The 19825-nt window shown below is 39.6% G+C and overlaps 3 long non-coding RNA genes across 3 annotated transcripts in view; all 3 read right to left on the reverse strand.

The window, feature by feature from the left end:
* Positions 1-533: 533 nt before the first annotated feature.
* The window catches only part of LOC102009338, a 91402-nt gene continuing 72110 nt past the window's right edge, over positions 534-19825 (reverse strand). The window contains exon 3 of the long non-coding RNA XR_259187.2: positions 534-616. This is a non-coding gene — a long non-coding RNA (uncharacterized LOC102009338). The remainder of the gene's footprint in view (positions 617-19825) is intronic.
* On the reverse strand, positions 4306-6839 carry LOC102009790. The gene is made up of 2 exons (XR_259189.1): positions 6250-6839; positions 4306-4755 (listed from the first exon to the last, which is right to left on the reverse strand). It is a non-coding gene; the product is annotated as an uncharacterized LOC102009790 (long non-coding RNA).
* LOC102009563 lies at positions 14001-17783 on the reverse strand. Its single transcript, XR_259188.2, has 3 exons — positions 15945-17783; positions 15763-15842; positions 14001-14036 (listed from the first exon to the last, which is right to left on the reverse strand). It is a non-coding gene; the product is annotated as an uncharacterized LOC102009563 (long non-coding RNA).

The raw sequence follows: 19825 nt of genomic DNA on the forward strand, positions 1-19825 counted from the left end.
AAAAAAAAAGCAACAAACTCAGTCAGCCTCCAATGTGTCCACGTGTTTTTTCCACACTGGAAAGCATTCCAGTTTGCAAATCCCACTCACATTACGACCTTGAAGAAATCTTCAACCATGGTCATGCTTGTGTTTGTAAGTCTACACAGTAATTGTCGTCTTAGATGATAGCTTGTCTTGTAACCCCCTGGTAGCCCAACAAGTGTGACAGTGACAGAATTAAAATCGTAATTACATTGTGCTCATAGTGTTTGTTCGAGTGAGACTTATGACAGGACTCCCTTGAGCAAGTGAAAAATATGAAAACAAGGGGAAAAAAAACTATTTTCTCCAACAGTTCTGGAAAGCCTACCTCTCTTTTCACAAGGGTGGCTGTAAAATAAACAAGCTTCCTCTTTAATTTACCTTTGCTACCACATCAAGATGTTGAGAAAGGACTGTACAGCGATGCATTTGCCAGACAAAAAGCCTTCGCTGTTATTAATGACTGGTAGCGCCCCAGTGTAATCAAAGGGCACAGCTGTGGTGATATACGGCACTGACAAACCTCGGGATCTTTCCGTCTCAGTGCCAGGAGCCCAGCAGCCAGCAGCCGAGAACTTCCAGCGCTGTATATCTACAAGATAAATAGCGGAAGATATGAATATACGTACTGCTTACAGTCTTGAAAAGTATTGTTATATCCTCACCGCACAATCATTCTAAATATGACGCTAGTGCATTTTTCACCATTTCCGTACACTCCTTGTTCTTTGTAAATGGCAATAGTTTTCTAGTAGAGATTTAAAGCCGTCCAACGGTACCGTTAGTGCAGCCTGATTTGAAATCCGGGGCCTTTGCGGCTGACGGGAGAGCGGGTTTCCAGTGATTCATAACCCCTTTTATGGTGACAGGCAGCATCAAAAGAAGGAATCACTTCAAGAATGTACTAGAAATCATTTTTATTTTTGCTCCTCGATCATGCCAAGATGATCTAAAGGGAAAACTCAGAGTCGCTCATGATATGAATGTGACATGAAGGAATCCATAAGAAAAATTCATTGATGTTTTTATTTCCAGCTATTAAGCCATTTTTTCCCTCTCTCCAGCTTTGAACTTGTGACCAGCAAGTGCCATATTTTGCTTTGTTAAGGGTTCAAGAAATGTATATAATTGGGAGTTATGGCCAAGGTTAAATAAGCAGCATGAAATGATGTTAGCTTTCTGCACTTACTCAGGTGTGAATTTCGGCAGAAAAAGTCTATAATTACTGATCAGGTTTCCATTAAAAATAAAGTGAGCAAAACCACTGAATGGTCTTTTCCTAGATCAATAGCAAAGACACGTCTATGCACACACACAGGAAGTCAGCACAGCTCCATGACCTTTTCATGAACTTTCTGGGAGACGGAAAGATCATTCAAAGGGCAGGGGTCAGCATTCATGCTGGCCACAAACAAAAATCAGATTTAGTGTGGTACTGAAGGATTTGGGGCTCTCACCTACAAGCTCAAATTAAATGGTATGACTGTACATTTTCCTACATCATCAATGGCAAAAGAACCCACTTTTGTGTTTCAGCATGGAAATAACATTTATTGACCAATGCACATTGCTTTATAAGCATCGCAAGATGAAAGATGAGGCTTAGAATTGGAAAAGTTCAGTCAAGATGGGCTCTAGCTCATCCAAAGGACCTCATGACGCTAAAGGTGTCCCTCACCCAAACACATACAACACAAAGTGAAGAGCAGGAAAATGGAGAGTTAAGGATAGTGCTTCAGTTAGAAATAAACTACACAGGTCCTGAAGGGATGCCTAGGTCTTGCTCCTCTCTGGATGTAGGTCTACCTCCCTCAGAAATTGTGCAGCTCTCTATTTTTGCACCAGAGATAATCAGGGCTAAAGAGTTGGTGGAAATAACTAGGAATCTGATGTATTTTCCAAAGGAGCCATGTTTCCAACCGCTCTGACTCAAGGCAACATCATTGTGAAACTGAGAAATTAAAATGAGTTTTGGGCAGAAGATGTCCGCACAAAAGTGCAACTGATAGCTTCTATTGCCAGTATTGTTATCAGAGAGGAACCCAAGTAGAAAGAAGTCCTATGTCTTTTAGAATCAATTAGGAGGTGATAAGGCTCTTTGGGAGCTTTTAGTTTTGAAATATAGAAATCTCATTATTCTGAAAATTAAATATCCTAGGTGTTGATTAAGAAAAAGCATTTTTAGAGACTCTGGTTCAACCACCACAAATCACAAATGACTTTGTAGCCCTCTTCATATAATGAAAATAGTTCAAAAACTACAGAATCCTGCAGCTTTTATTTATTTATTTATTTATTTAGTACCAGGAATCGAACTCATGACCTTGCACTTGCCAGGCAGGCACTTGTGCCACTGGGCTATATCCCCGGCCTCCTGCAGCTTTTAATAGAAATAAATTCATATTTGACATATATTTAAACACAGCCACCAATTCCCTTGTTCTCTACTGCACATCCTAATGCCACACAACATTACTCCTCTTTGCCTATGTTCTGTTTTCCTAGGTACAGCATTTAATTTTCTTAATCAGTTGATGTATGAACTAAGTGAGTTTCAAGACACCCTAAGGCCATCCCTCCCAGTAGTTTCTCTGTGTAACTTTAATTCTCAATATTCTGTGCTAAATCAGAAATTAGCTTTGACAAAGCAAGCTTATCTGTGTGAACGTGTGACAAGTAGAGTAGGGCTGGGACAGTGGATGCTTGCTGCTTGCAGGGCTTGAAAGTTAGAAGGAGAGTTAGGAGAGCATGCATTTACTCTCCTTTGTTTTCCAGGAAAGGAAACCTAGTTCTGGAGATGGAGGTGTGTGGTGCATGGCACTGGCCAACCGGAGCAGAGGCGCACCATATCCAATCACAGAGGATTGTGGGTCTGGGTAGAAGGGGATCCTAGAAGTCTTTTACAGGTAACAGCTTAATCCTGTAGCCCTTGAATTGTGGGAATGTGGAGGGTAACCTAGAAAGGGAATGTTAGCTGGGGTAATAAATAATACACAGTGTCCTTAATCCTGGGAAAATGATAGCATATTGCTTTTATACACATCTGGGCTAGAATGCTGACTCCACCACAAGCAAGATGAATGTCCTGAGGTGAGTTATTAAATTTGATGAGGCCTCAGTTTACTCACTTGTATAATGAAAATAATGATAGAGACTTCAGAGAAGCATACATATGCAGTGCTAGTAAACACACCATTCCCCTGTCCTCAATGACTCCTGCGTCCTCAATAACCCTCTGAGGAGGCACTTTTTATAGTCTCCACTTACAGGTGAGGAAATGTGGCTCCAGCAGGTTGGCTAATTTGGCCCCATCTCACCTCTGGTAAAAGGCAGCAAAGCAACCTGGGAAGACCTGCACGGTCATCCATAATAGTTGCTCCCAGAACTTACATTCACTATAAGTCCCAGTGGCTCTTCTTTTATAGTGTCCCACTAACAGCAGTAGTGTGCATATGAAATAGATAAGATGACTTCATATGATGTATTCTTCTTAGCTTTTTTCTAGAGAGGTCCATTTGTCTGAGTTTCCACAACTAAATATGGAGAAAACCTGTTAACAGCTCATGTTCTAGAAGCTCCTTGGTCCAGTGTTCTTTCTACCCCACACACTGCCTTGAATATAGGCTCATAATGAATTTTAATATGACCCTTTGAAGCACAGCATGGTGGATTAAAATGTGTACTATCAGGCAGAGGGTCTCAGTTTGAATACTGGCTTCTTGTTTTACCCTGTGACCTCACAAAGGTTCTGTGGTCTCTTTGTGCTTCTGTTTCCTCCTCTGGAAAATGGAAATGATAATTAGAATAGTATCCTGTGAAGATTAAGTGGAGAATGTGCGTGAAGCATTTAGAACAATGCTTGAGACATTAAAATGCTTCAGAAATGTTAGCTATTGTTACCTTCATTTAAGCACATTGCCTCTGTATAACCCAATTAACCACCAAATTTCAAAAAATTTGCCTACTCTTTTCAGAAATACAATGGGTCAAGTGGATAGATGGTGGGATGAGGCACTAAATCAGAAGCCTGTAAGAGTTATTTTAAGTTTCCAAAAGCAGACATGGTTAAGCCGTCGTTCTGAAATCAGATAATACTTCAAAGAACCTTGGTAACACTAGAAAGAGGTCTGCAAAAGTATTCTAGTTGAAGAAGGAAAAATTTGGAAAGGATTCCAGGGAACTGTACATGTCCTTGTGATGTTAAATTCTACCACAGGAAGGTGCGGGCTTGCAAGGATCCTATCATTCAAACCAGAAAGGGAGAGCAAAGTCAGTCAGATATAATTTGTAAAAAACATTTTATTCAGAGGATCTACTTTTAAAGGAAATACAGCACATATTTATTGGAATGAATCAGAAATTAAGATGAAATAAATATTGTATCCAATTTTTTGTAAGCGAAGGTATAAATATTTTTTAAAATCTATTTCTTCTTCCATTCATTCCCGTCAAAATTGTACTTAATTCCCCACAGGGCACAGTAAGCAGATTTCTGCCTTTCTGCCCTTTTAATGCGTTCAGCTTGGTTTTAAGCACGCATCAGAAAGCAGCTCACAGTGAAAGGCTTTTATTGTCTGTAGACAGAAATGGGGCCCTGGTCGGCACAAGGTATAAAGGAATTCCTCCTGATGCCATCTGTCCTTCAAGGTCAAGTCCTGCACAGCTGCACTCTCAGTATGGCCGAGGATCACCTGAGTAACCTCTGAGTAATGTTCATATCTGGGATGTGACCTAACATAGGGAAGAAAGGAGAGAAATAGCAACATGATACTAAACAGATTCTGGTCCGAGGGATCGCACATTTGGCTTCCTGCAACTCATAAATCCATTATCTTCAAAACTAGGCTGCTCACATTGCAGGCATTCCTCCTAAACAGCTGCGGATCATAAAGCCTCTTTACCAAACTTTCTCTAAAGTTCTTCGTAGGTATGGTGACAGTATGCCTGTGATGCGCACTTTTCTCGGTTCTTTACGACAGAGCTAGAGATCTCAGTGGCCCGTTATCTTTCTACTAACACGAAGAATGGGGTTTTCAAAGATACCTTATTCGATAAAGACTCTGATTCCAATAATAAAACCATATTTTTTAAAACACTGATTTAAAAACAATGTTTGTGAGTGTGGTGGCTCACACCTATAATCCCAGCACTCTGAGAGTCTGAGGCAGGAGGATCACATACAAATGAGAGTCCAACCTGGACAATTTAGTGACTTAGTGGGACATTATCACACAACTTAAAAATAAAAAGGGCTAGGGATGTAGCTTAGGGAAAGGCCCTGGGTTCAATAACTAGTATTACAATAAGTAAATAAAATAAAATGAATTTTTAAAAATTATACAGATTGCTCATTATGATTTACCCTTATGCTCTTATTTGTCCTTTTTTAAAAAAAGAAAATCCCATGACATGTAAAAACTTTGAGGACATTATGCTAAATGAGAAAAAAAAGAAATAGAAAGACATATAACATACTGCATGGTCTACATTTATATGTAGAATCTAAGAACTTCTTAAATTCACGGCAGCAGAGAGTAGAATGGTGGCTACCAGAGCTGACCCATGGTGAAACTGGAGTGATGGTAAACGGTAAAAACCTTTAGTTATAAGATGAATGAGAACTGGGAACTAATATACAGCACGGTGAGTATAATCTGTTATATCATCTGTTATGTAGATCTCGGGGATTCTCACTGCTACACACAGGTGTGTGCACACACATACACACCAGATGACTGTGTGAGGTGGTAGATATGGCAATCAGCTTGATTGAGATAATCATCTCACAACATATACATCTATCAAGACATCATAGAAATAAGGATAGAGAGCAAGAATAATAATTTACTATTTTATTTTTTCTAGTGTGGAGAATTTTTTCTAGAACATTCCATTTAAAAACGATGATGTGAACCAAGAGCTTTTGGAAAAAGCAGTGTACCAGAACTGGCTTCTTATAATGCTCAGGTAAGGTCAGCACCTATCAGTATCAGGGAGCAGTATCCTTAGTCATAGATTCAATTGTTTTCAGAGATTTTGGGTAAAATACACATAAATAAGTAAACCTACAGAACTTTCCTCTTTTAATCTGTTAAATAATCACAGAATCATATTCCTGTAGTTGGGGGATGGGGAGAGGTCTAGGTATAGCTTTCCTCTCAACTCCTCCTTCAGTAATAGAAAGTTGGCAGCTTCAAATTAGCTCAATAGGAGTAGTATTTATACCTCAGACACTGGAAAATGCCTCTGCCTGCTTGGTCATCCTCCCAGCCAGGTGCTGGATGTTAAACAGTAACCAGCACACCATGGGTGAAGCAGAACTGTGGGCCAGCCCAGGGCACCAAAGCTGGTGAAGGCTATTTCTCTGAATTCTAATCATCAAGAAGAATTAGGCACTGTGTTAGCTTTTCATCTCTGTGATGAAATACCTGAAAAAATCAACTTAAAAGAGAAAAAGTTTTATTTTCACTCGTGATTTCAGGGTTCTCAGTCCATGGTCACTTGCTTCACGTATTTCTGGGCTGTGATGAAGCAGAGAACATGGCAGATTAAAGCTGGGGGCGGGAGGAGGAAGGCATGAGGGACAAGATATCACTCCCAAGGGCACACCCCCATGACACATTCCCTTCAACTAGGCCCTGTGTCCCAAATTCTTATTGCCGCACAACAACGTCACTGAATCATGAGCCCATCAGTGGATTCATCCAGTGATAAAATGAGAACTCTTTTGATCCAATCAACTTCCAAAAGCTACACCTCTGGACATGGCTGGCCTATGGACCAAGCCTTCAACACATAAGCTTTGGGAAACACAATTCAAATTCAAACCATACCAGGGCTGGGGATTTAGCTCAGCGGCAAAGCGCCTGCCTGGCAAGTGCAAGGTCGTGAGCTCGGTTCCCGGTACCTGAGAAAAACCAAAAAAAAAAAAAGAAAAAAACAAATTCAAACCACACCAGACACTTAGTGGTATCTGTTGTGCTCATACCCTCAGTCAATATGAATGAATGCTGCAGTACAGAGCAGGGGGTAAAGGTAAACGATTGTGCTTCTTAACTTAGTTTAATAAAATTACCATTTCTTTAAACATACTATTAAGCAGGATACGCAGACCCTCATGTGATGATGACTGACAGCCAGAGCCTCTTAGAAAGAAAAAACCTTACTATATTGTTTGGGCTTTTTTTCTTTTACTTCTTATTAAAAAATGACCTCACACTCAGAAAAAAAATCAAGAATTTTCCCATGTTTTACATTAATAGAACAACTTCTTCTCCGAAAAAGGTTGTTAAATAAATAGGTTTAGCTTTTATTCATTACCGTTAGTTCTGCCTGCTTTGCTGTGTTGTCATTCTAGACTTTCTGTACACACATCCTTCCAGGAAGGTTTAGCAGTAAAACCATGGAGGGAGGTTAGCTTTTATTGATTCTGAAAGAACAATATTACAAGATACTGACAATAATAAACAGATACAAAGTTGTTTTGGCCTGGAAACAATTGCAACCATATAACCCTTGGTGGCCTCTTTTATATGAACTTTTACTTTTCTTTCCACAATGACTATCATGGGGACTATCACCCATCCAATCTAGCAGCTTCAAGGTGCGCAGGAAATAGTTAAACTACTGCAGGTCAGCCCAACGAACTCATGGAAATGCTTTGATTTGTCTCTCACATAAAACCAATATGAGTCATTTATTTTACTAACAATTCCTAACAGAATCAAGGCATGGGACAAGTCTCTTTCAAGAAATTTACCCCCGCACTTGACTTTATCAAGAAAGAATTCCTCCTGAGAAGGGTACAGAGTGCATGAATTTTCACTAAGTGTCTATAAAGCCTTGACACAATATTAAGGAACTGTGTAGTTCAGCAATTTGCTCAAAGTACTCTCACAGTTCTAGTCTGGTTTAATCTAATTCTGTTGCTGACACATAAAATAAAAGTTTTACATAGAAATTCTTTGGCTTGAGTAATTCAGGTAATAATTACTCTAAATGCTCTTAGCCACAGACAAGAAGAATGTGAGTCACGCTGATGAATCAATAAATAATCAAATGTCTTCTGGATAAAGAATACTATAATAGGTGATGTATAAGTTATTTTTATTTAATTGTTGCGAGTATTTCTGTATTTTGTCCTCCCAAACAGAGCCTACTGGGGAAAGAGATCAAAGAGTTAACCATGCTTCTTGAATAGCAACTCTTCCAAAATGGGTGATTCATAGTCAAGTCAGCCTCTGATTGCTGAAAGCCACTGCTGGACCTGCCAGAGAGCAGAGAGGGTGAATTCTCCGGAGATGCCACTGCCCTCCAGGTTTATTCTGTGACTAACAAGCCACTGACTTCATCCCACACACATCTGAGGGTGCGAGATTCTAAGGAATGATTGGAGAAGAGAGGAGAAAAAGAAAAGGTCCAAAGAATTTCTGGACTTTGAGATAGAAAATGGAATATTCTTTTTACATTCCAATTGCAAAGGGAACTAAGTTCGCTACAAAGAGCAGAGCTTGGGAACACCAGCCTGCATCAAGTCGTTAACCTTTTAGGACTTCCTCAAGGCAACGAAGTGTGACTTTATTAATGAACACTTTAATGTGGTCTATAAAAGCTAACAAACACGGGCACTTGCTATGATTCATCAAATTTAATATGCCATCAAACCTTTCAATTTAAAGATCAGTGACTTTTTTTTAATACCCAAACCTGAAAGTGGAAATCCTGTGCTTCAATTAAAATTTATGCATCAAAAAAGAAAATCCATCAGAATTTAATGCTAGGTCAAATTTTTGAATAAACAAACAATAAAGGAAATAACTGATGTGCAATATGAGTTATAACTTCAGAAAATGTGGTATTGAAATTTCAAAAAACCGAGAGATGTAGCCCTTAAAAACAGACTTACTGTTTAAGGCACACTGCAGTCTGCTGTGCTGTTAGGTGGCAAAGACCCTATTGTAAAATAGCTGGGCTTTTCGCTCCAGGCAAAGGCAAATTCCACAGACAAAGATCTAATTAGAAACTTCTAGAAATTTTGCAGTCTTATTAAATGACTTTCATGCTTTTGAAATTTTTATTTATGTGCTTAACTTTCTCTGTAAGACCTCTGCTTATATAATTATAATCTATACATTTTCCCAGTGATACTTAGAAGTTGTCCTACCAAAGAAACAACTCAGTTTTCCTACTTTCTGTGTCCATCATCAAGGATTCTAGGGCATAAAAAATTGAAAATGTAATTTATATATCTTTTCCACTTTTTTTCTTTTGAACATGTGTACGTTGCGGTATTTATCAGAAGAAAAACATGGCAGGAGAACTTTGGTGGTCTAAACTTGGTCTTCTGCTCAAAATCCAGGTCATGGTCAGGGCCTGGTATGTGCCAAAAATTAGTGCAGTTTCAAGGAAACACAACCACAGATCTTGTGAGTCTGCTGTGGACAAAGAAAGGGGCCTATAAATTATGTCATGGGGCCAATCCACCGTGTCATCAAAGACTAATTCAAGAGGATTATTATCTTTTTTCTTTTCAAATTATTCTGTGGATGTCTTAAGTGCTTTGCAAACTTTATTCCCTTTATTTGGCTGTCAGATAGGTTATCTCTCATTTTAGGAATGAAGGATCAGACAGTGAAATTAACTGATGAGCTGAAACTCTGATTAAGCCAAATCAGGAGGCGGCTGACATTAGAATTTTCTTGTCACTCAGAATGGCATTTTTAGCTCTTGGAATACAAAAAACGCCAGGTTATGTGGATTTTATCCGTTTCCGTTACTTTCTCACAAGCACATGCTCACAATGTAAAGTTATTCAACATACTCCAAAATAGACAAATTATGTGTTTTACTAGATTTTTGGTTTTAATACAGAATATAGAATCTAGGAGATATTTTAAATGACTTGGGAAATGAAAAGTTACTATGTCTCCACTATGAAATGTGAATAATTCACTCATATCATCTGAGATTTGTGCAGCAAATTGGCTCATGAATCATAGGGTACCATAAAAAAATAGTGTCCATGTGACAAAAAGTGGATCAATTTTAAAATTTCAGCTATATGTCACTCTCTTAGAAAGAAATAAGAAGGCTACGTTTTACATTTTTTAGTGAGAATTAGAGTCATGTACAGGGAAAGAGTATGGTATGATTGAAAAATCACAGAATTTATGTTTAGCCAGGACTTTCAAAGACATGTATAACAAAACATTCATCTTAGAGATGAAGATGCTAAATTCTGAGAGGTTAGACAACTTCACTCCTACAGTCCTAATCAGGAACTGGCATGATCAAGTGCAACCGTCTCACTATAAAATGAGCCTCAGTAGGGAGAAGGATCTTCCTGATCACAATCTGAGCTCCCTTGCAAGTCTAATGTCTAAGTAGACATTCCGACTTCTCAGGGAGTATCCGGGTCCTCTGTTCCAACTTGATTCTCTACCCATCTTGATCTCACTCTACAAACAGAGGAAGACAGACATGTGTCTCTGTGTAATGCACCTCACAAGCCACATTTCTGTCAACATGGGATATTGTTGGTAGAGTGAATAAAGAAACCTTGGAAATGAGCATGGGTCTATAACTTGCATAAAAAATGAAGGGACCAGGACAGAATCCACTGGATGATTGTGTGGAGCTTTGTGGTAGAGTGGGTGACAGCCCCGAATCCCTGTGGTAGCCCAGGGACCAAGTGCCCACACTCTGCCTTCTCCTTGGTCCTAAGTGAGTCTCAACACCTGAGCTCTATCCATACCACCTCATTAGAGCAGATGCAAACAAGAACTTGACTTATTTTGGTTGAATATGTAAGAGAGGTCATTCGTTCTAAATCAAGAATAAAAGGAGTGGAAGGGAATAGATTTGGAGGGGATGCTCATTTAGGAGCAGTCAGAGCATGTTCTCACGTGCAGCTGTGAGTCCACTCAAAATGCTCTGGCCTAGGAATTAGAAACCCAGACACTGGCATTTCCTCCATGTAACCGTTATTTAATATAGCACTATGCTGAGCGCTGCAGATTGAACAGCGAGCAAAACTCAACAAGGTCACTGCAGCCTTGTCACATGTCTTTACGAGCCAAAGCTGCCTTGTGTGGAAAGTCATTCAGCACAGCGCCTGACTCCTATAAGAGTGTTTTGTTACCAGCTCATCTCTACCCAGCTGCCCGGAACCACGGACCCCTTTGACCTCTATGCTCCAGAAATATTCAGCTAAGAGCAGTCTCCAAAGGCTGCACCCTGTCTCTTTGCTCTTTCTTTTCCTTTCCACTGGAATGATCTTCCCACAGCTTCTTTCCTGATCATCTCCTTTGGATTTCTTCTTAGATACCCAGGAATCATTCTGTCCTCTTCCATCCCCATTGCAGACTGAGCTGGCTACCTCAAATGTGTTCCTAGAGCCCCCTGTGCCCCTCTATCAGTCTTAAACTACACTTTGCCCTGCTGTTTCTTCCCCCAGGGAAGCCCCAGAAGGGCAGTGTTCCTCCCTTAATCACTGCTGTTCTCTAGTCTAGCACCAGCACAGATCTGGCCACAATATACAAGGTAAATTCTGTTTCAACTTAACTCCTTTCCTTCCTAGTTCTGTATATTTTATTAAATGCTTTTAAACATCATATTCCCAAAAAGCTTCATCTGACTACCAAAGGGATGCATCACACAAACAACTTTAAGAATATTTGTGAATACTCAATAAATACATGATGAATGAATAGTTGTGCAAATGAGTATAGGAACAAGTTATATGAAAGAAAACTCCTGCCCACCCACCAAAGAAAGGATCATGACTCCAGGTCTGATAGTTGTAAGAACTTGGTCTTTATGAACATTTTATTCCCCAAGGGGGTGGCATGACTTGGTCTGTGAAAACTATGCTAGTTGCCCACAAGTCCCCTCTTTTTCTTCACACCAGCAAAGTCTACATCTTACGGTAATGACAAGACAGCCACAGATCCTGTAGTGGCTATTGTAGCCAGAGACTCAGTTCTGGCTAAGCAGATATAAAGGCAAGTCCATTGGGAGCATCCTTCTCTGACACAGAAGGTGATCTTGAAGAGAGGAATTCCTATTACTCTGCCTTGGACCACACCTTGGCAAAGGTGTGAAGTCTAGAAGCACAGGGGTCATCCGGGTCCAACATGCAGTAAATCTGAGGATTAAAAGAAAAAATGCTAAAGATGGCAGAGTGGAGCTGGAAGAGGAAACTGAATTTTCCACAACTTGATTAAGTCACTAAATTGCCCTTGGGAAAGTGACCCCAAACAGCTTTACATAAGAGAACACTGACTATCCTATTATTTAGCCCCTTCTTAAGTGGCTATTCCCTTATTTACCTTACTTACCGCCTTCCCATCTTCCACAGCCAAACATCCCCATGCCACCATTGCCTATCAGGAATTGTGGCACAATCCTGAATCAGGTAGGTAAGGACACCACTCCCTGTTTGCAGTTATCAGTGAACACTTCCCCCTGCAAAGTTCAGGTTCATTCAACAGTGATTTTTCCCTAGAATGCACCAGGCAGAGAAGAGAAGTGTTGGTCCTGTACTGGGCAACTATTTCATGAAAACTTGATCGTCAGCATCGGCAGATGTTCTCCGAGAGGTTTTGGACTTAAAACCACCTACACAAAAGGTTACGGTCTAGTCTGAGATGGGAAGGGGCACTGAAGTTCACCCCTGACCTACCTGCAGCACTGTCTCTAACCCTGCCTGTCCCTCTATATGCCCTCTGATATCCTTCACTTCTTTGTTCTCTGTTGGCCCCTTGGCCCATAAGCACCTTTGAAATCAGGGATAGCATCCCAGGGATCACTGCAGTCTCCCTCGATATCCAAGCAGAGGGTCAATACCTATTCAATAATATTTTAATGATATTTTTAAAAACCCTTAGAACTATTAGTGAAGTTTAAAAAGATTACAAAACCTAGTTTGTACAAAGAAAGCACATGTATGAGAAGATAATTATAATTCCAAACAGTAATACAATAGCTGCAGGAAGGAGAAAGTCACGGTCACTTGGGTTCACAATGATAAGGGAAAGCTCTAAAGAAGATCTGCGCCTCAAACTCATACTGAAAATTAGAGTTACATGGGAAGAAGAATAGATGAAAATTCAGGCAGGACACATGTTGTGAGCGTTATCAAGGACAGAAGGACTCGTTCAGGAGAGGAAAGCATCAATATTGAGAAATCAGGGAAGTAAATGGAACAGGGTCTTTCTCACCAAGATCAGGAGCTCCAACTTCATATTACAGGAAATAAGCAGCCACTTAAAGTTGTAAGAGAGAGTTACAAACATGTACCTTGTAATTACCACTGGCAATACTCCTTGCTGTAAAATTTCCTTTCTATAAAGTGAGTGTCTCACTGATAGTAATGTCTGAGGTCCCTCCATCAGTCATCACATTATTAGAGAGTAGAATTATCTAGATCAAAGTTGCCATTCTCCTGAATAGGTTGTATAGGACTGTCATGATTTGGGGTTTTTTGCAAGGGGAACAATATAATACAGGACACATATTTTATAAGATTATTTATAATAGTCACACAAAGAAGCATATACAAGAGAGTGCAGGAAATCTGTCCACACACTATAGACCAGAGAGTCCAGCTGAGGGCCCGAATCCCATGATAAGGTCCTGCATGAGTTCAGCTGAAGACCTAGAGCCCATAACAATGCCTCCCATGAATGCAACTGGAGGCCCAGAGCCTATGACAATGTCTCATGCAAGCCTGTTTCACAGATCTGCACTGGGAAGGCCCAAGGGTCAGAGGTGGAATCTAGAAAGTCTGTGCCAGTGGGATGAAGGATCTGTGCTAGTAGGCAGAGAGATCTACACTGGAGCCAGGAAGCAACCCGCAAAGTAAGAACCAGAGTTCCCCTGAAAGGTACCACAGCCACACTCAGCAACAGTGAGGTTCCAGGCTCCTCCAATGATCAGGACAGCTGAGTTCCCATCAGGAAAGCCAATGCAGCAAGCTTCTCCTGGAGACTGGCAGTGCATCATCTTCCCCTCTGGAACCAGGAATCAATGCTCAGAGTGAGGACCAGAGCTCCCCCAAAGTGAAATAGAGCTATTCTCAGTGCCAGCAATGTCCTAAGCTCCTTGGAGCATGAAAACAGCTAAGTTCATCAGGAAAGCTAGCATGGCAAGCTCCTCAAAAAAACCCAACAACTTCTTACAGCTTCTACTAGCTCTCAACAGCCTTCTCAATTCCCAACAGACTTCTTCTCCAGTTCTACCTCTTATGCTGCTGGCAACAATTATCAGGTGGGCCTCCCACACCCAGCACCATGCTTACTCAGTTCGGCTGGGGGTTATAAGTTGACCACCAGTTGTCAATCCATTATAAGGACAAACTTCAAAATTATCCTATGAACTATCACTTCCTAATTATGATCATATTTTATTTGAAGGAAAATTTTTTTCACTACTTTCCCAGAGATGGAAAATAATATTATAGTCCCTCTTTGGTCCTTTATTTTTTACCTCAAGGGCAGTGGTTTATAATAATTTCACACCTCTTTTTATTACACATCATCACATAACTCCATACAAGACCCTCCTCTTAATTTAACTGAATTTTTAAATTCATCACCTCAGATCATCTATATTTTTCTTGCCCTAAAATAGGCATTTCAATATTTTTGACATGTGTACATGTTTTTGTATATCTGTTATTATTTTACATTTAACAAATCTGAATTTGTTTTAAAATTTGGACAAACAGAATCTTGCTTTAAATCTCATGCTTTTACATTCATAATTTTGCTTTTAGAATGAGTTCATATTGCTATATACTGTAGACATATTAAAATATCACCTCTGTCTGCTATATGGCATACCATAGAAAGTATGACCCCAGTGTATTTGTCAATTCCTCTAGTGGAAGGCTCCAAAGATTGATTTCAATTCCACATTATCACAAATAATGCTAAAAAGGCATTCTTGTGTATGATCCCTTTATAAAAATATTTTCAAGATATGTGTTTAGAGGTAAAACTGCAGAAGTAGGATGAGTATGTAATTTATTTTGGTAAGGACATTTTGGGGAGTAAGAAGTGGCACTATTACTAATTATGCCAGAACCTCAGGTTTCCTGCTACCCTGGGTAAGAAGGGCATCTTGCCCCCTTAGTCTCAGGGCATCCTCATATTTAAGGCCATTGAGATCATCAGATTGCTTTCTAAAAGGATCATACTCCTTTACTCCTCTGCAGTGATGAGAAAGAGTTCCCACAACCTCACATCCATGCAAACAACCAGAACAACCCAGTTTTCTAAAATCTTGACCCTTCAGCTTGAGCACCCCTTCAAACTTGAGTCCTTCAGTTAAGTTTCATACAGTTTCTGCATTTTTCCCACGGGCTTTCTGGTCCATTTGCGGAGTTCTTTTACATTCTAAATACTAGTGTCAGCTCTTTTTTTTTCTAGAGTTTAAGCATTGCAAATATCTCTTCCCACTCTTCCACTCTGTCTCCTGTGAATTAACATTATAACTTTTATAGTTTACAGCTTTGTGGGCCACTATATTTTCTCTTTAAAGAAAAACATAAATTTAAGTAATAAGTGAACATTTTTCTTTAAAACAGTGAGGGATAATGATGATCTTCTTCCCGAGACTTTGGCTCACTTGCTACCCTTTGCATATTCCCTCTATAAACCGTGGTAAAGTCTACAGTGACCTCTGCCAAATCCCTGCCACTCCTCATGACAATAGTTCTTAAACTTCAGCACTCACCTGAACTGTGTGAGGTAAAGCCCAGACTGTGTATTCAGCCAGCTTCTTGGGGATGCTGGGCTTTGAACACCAAGGGCCACCTGGGACATGAGACAGTAGAATTTCAAAAAGGGTAGCGGAGCTGAAAGGGATCTTGGGGAACACCTAGTTTATTCAACCCCTGCACCCAAAATAGAACATACCAGCATTCCGAGTTATGACAGGACAAGCACCGGTCCAGAGCCCAAAGCACAGGTCTCCTGCTGATGCCAGGCCTGGATTCTTACTATCAGAGCAGGCTGGATGTGAAAAGACCTCTCTTCCTCAAGTGCTTCCTTCCTGACTGCCTCTCATCAGGAATGACTTTTGCAAGTCACAGGCTCTGGTTATATTTCACAGTTGACTTCTTATCCAAGATTTGAGATGACAAAAAGATCAAATGCTTTCATTTCAGAATGTCATTATTATCAGCGTGATTGAATTAGGAGAGCAACATGTTTATTTCTTCCATTCTCAAGACTTTTAAAGTAAAGCAAAAGTGGCATGAGACCCCCATACACACACACACACACACACACACACACACACACACACACCTGATACAATGGATAACCATCTCTGAAAATAACTCACTCCAAACCCCTAGAGTCCAAAGCAAGCAAAACTCAGTTCCTTGATGTCCCCTGTTTCATATTCACACGATGCAAAACACATGGGCCAAATTTATGTTGCTGCAATTTGCCTGGCAGCTGGCATTTAAATCACCAAGATTGCAGCTCCCTGTTTTAGGGTGTCGTTTGAAATCCTGTAGCCAAGAGCTCTGGAGGAACAAGCTCACATGAAGGGTCATTAGCCAGCCGGATGTGATGGGACTCTCCTAGCAGAGAACTAATTAGTATGCTGTAGTGTATCTGCATATCTCTCAAATAGACATTGTTTGTGTCGTTCCCTAGTGGCACGGGGAGATTGTTCGGTAGAACACCTTACCTTTTAATATTCAGGGTTTGTTAGAAGAACGGCTCAATTCATATTTCCCCTGGTTTGATGGTAAGTGAACAGCAGTGGCAATATTAATCTGTAGTAACCTGTCAGTGAACTCTACAGCTAATATGATGTAGTTATGATTTTACCATCAATCAGGACTGAACAGGCTCTGGGCAATCCTTACAGCACAGCCTCAAAAAATCTAATTGTGCAAAAGCTTCATCGGTTTCCAACATTTCTTTTTTATCAGTCACAGGCTTTAGGCCTAGTGCACAACCTTTTATTATTGGCCTTATTGCATTAGCTTGTCGGACAAAGAAGAAAAGGCTAGAGCCGAGGGTCCCCCTGCATTCCATCATTTGTTTGCATGTAGGATTTTATTTGACAGTCCTGTATTGTTTTAGATGTAGATAAAAATTATTAGGACATATGGTATCATATGAACTTTTGAACTGGCAATGGCCCACATGTCCTAAAGGACTAGAGGCATTTACAAATTCCGTTCTACCTACAGAGATGGAGATGCCGCATGGGCCAGCAAATAAGGCGTCCCTTGGGGATTGCATTTTCCAATCAATGCCATCTTAACCAATTTTTATGCAGGAGAGAAGCAAAATCACCCAGAGACCAAATATTAGCAGCTGAGATGATTTTTAGCCAAAATGAAAGTTGAATATGTGTAACACATGGTAGAAAAACAGTGTACTTTCCCCCTAAAACTTGCACATACAGTGTGAAATAACAGGGGCCACATGGCCTCCGCTCATGTGCAGAACATGTCTCTGGGTGTCTGAGATGCAGTCAGATTCCGTTCCAACAACAGCATGTGGGTAAAACACAAATCCACATCAAAGTAGCTCTAGCCCTTGAGTATACAGAGTTGGAAGGAAATGTAAGACTTAGAGCATACAAAAGCATTTAGGAAGATGAACTATTAACTTTATCTGTTTAGGCACTTTAATCTTTTGCATCTTAAATGCAATTGGGCCTTTGGAACTGGGAAATTGCTAATCAGCACGTTGGGTAAATGTTTCTATTTTAAAGTGTGCACATTTAGAAATAACAGCTGGCCATAAAGTACATATTTATGTTTGTGATTTAATGTATCACAAACTTTATACTTTGTTTCATTTAGTTTCACAAAGAGACCACACTATTTTCTTTTTGCCAGCGTTATATAACTTTTACTACAGCTTTACGATTCAAGAAACACATATGGTAATAAATCAGATATTTATACTATGCCTAAGTTTTTTAAATTTTAAATGTTTTTTAATAAAAATAATTTAGGTATTATACCCATCTCTTACATTGTTCTAGCTCATTTAAAAATTCCATTGAAAATTCCTATACATGAATCAGGAAAAATCTGCATAGAACTATAGTGATTGTCTTTTGAAACACTTTCCCTTTGCTTCAAAGGAAACATATTGTGAGTAGGGGCACATGGAGACAACGCAGCTGAGTGTTAACCCTCCACATGCCAATGTGCACATTGTCTACAACCTAATAAAAATAGCTGCACAAAATGAGGAAATGGTCCTGGCATCCTGCAGTGAGTGTGCAGGAATGTGCCTCGGAACTACCGAGGTGGCTACTGGAGATCGACAAAAACAGGATGTTAAATTGTGGCAGCACTGGTAGTGCTTTTGTGAGCTCTCTGGCTACAGAGTCATCGTTTCTAAGAATCTAGAGGATTCTTTTCAAACATTTAAACAAGGAAGACCTTGAAGGAGACCACCTACTTGAAAACATCTCAGCTTTTAAAAATATATGACTCCTAATGTAAGCCATCCTGATGAAAGACCAACACACCACCAGCTCAGGTCTTTGTCAATGTGGGAAAATATTTGCATTTCCCAGAGCAAGTTTAGTTCCAAAGGATCATAGCTAAAGAGGGTACTGGATCCTTTGTGCTGTTGTTAACAAGCAAGCCATGACGGAGAACATCCTCATGAGGAAATTCAAAGGCTGAAAATTAGGAAAGATCTTCAAACAGCATAATTACTGAAAAATAGGAAATTTGTCAGTCTAACCCAGACACTGCTCGAAATATATACAAATATACTTTTGCAATTTTTAAAATTAAGAAGCCAACTCCAGACACATGGGTACTGTACATATAATATTCATGTCAAATGACAGCAATAGTAAACCTTCTCTCCAAAAGTAAGATGTGTCAAGCAAATGAAAAATGGTATTTCATCAACATTCTCCCTGCATCAGCTGGACAAAAGATAACTGAATTCATCATATGAATGTTCCTATTATAGTAAATTAAGAAATTATGTCTTTCAAAAGCAAATACAATAAACAAGAGATGCTGGATGTGGTGGCATGTGCCTGTGGCCCAGCTAGGCGGAGGCTGAGGTGAAAGATCTCGTGAAACCTAGAGTTCAAGGCCAGCCTCGGCAATATAGTGAGTTCCTGTCTCATAAAACAGAACAAAAACAATGCCCAACAAAAAAGACAAAAGGTTTATAGGAAAGAACTGAAAGTTAAGAATAGAGGCAGAGGAGTAGTGGAATGGCTTTCTAAAGAACTATCTGATCATAATGATAAACAGAGGGATACACAGAGTTATTGAGGCTCAGAAGAGAGGAAGCTTATAAAACCCACGCGTTAACTAGCTGTAAACTTGAAACACGGAGAGTTATTACTGAATGAATTGTTTATTATGTCAAAATATTTGTCTATGTATGTATATTATATGTACATATTTATTATGTGTGATATAGTTCGCTAGTTTACGCTATCATGAATGATTTTTCTAAAAAATGTCTATTAAAATATATCATACATATATATAATTTGGTAAAGTTTGGTCCCCCTTGAGAATATTATCTAGGTTCCAGCAAACTTAATATAATTATATTCATATAGTTTATGTATTTAAAATGATGCTCATGTTTGGAAAGATAAGGAGAAGTAATTATTCCAGCAATACCACTGAGCTGAGAATAGAAAGAACTGAGGAGTAATGTAAAAGTCAGAAGGGCAAAATATGTTACACTTCAGCAACCAACGAGGGCAAAACACACATATAAGCTCAGCTGGTCAGAACATAGCAAAGCTGATAAGAAATACAGAGATTAATTAC

Source organism: Chinchilla lanigera, unplaced genomic scaffold, assembly GCF_000276665.1.
Source record: "Chinchilla lanigera isolate Chin_1 unplaced genomic scaffold, ChiLan1.0 scaffold00002, whole genome shotgun sequence".
NCBI lineage: Eukaryota > Metazoa > Chordata > Mammalia > Rodentia > Chinchillidae > Chinchilla > Chinchilla lanigera.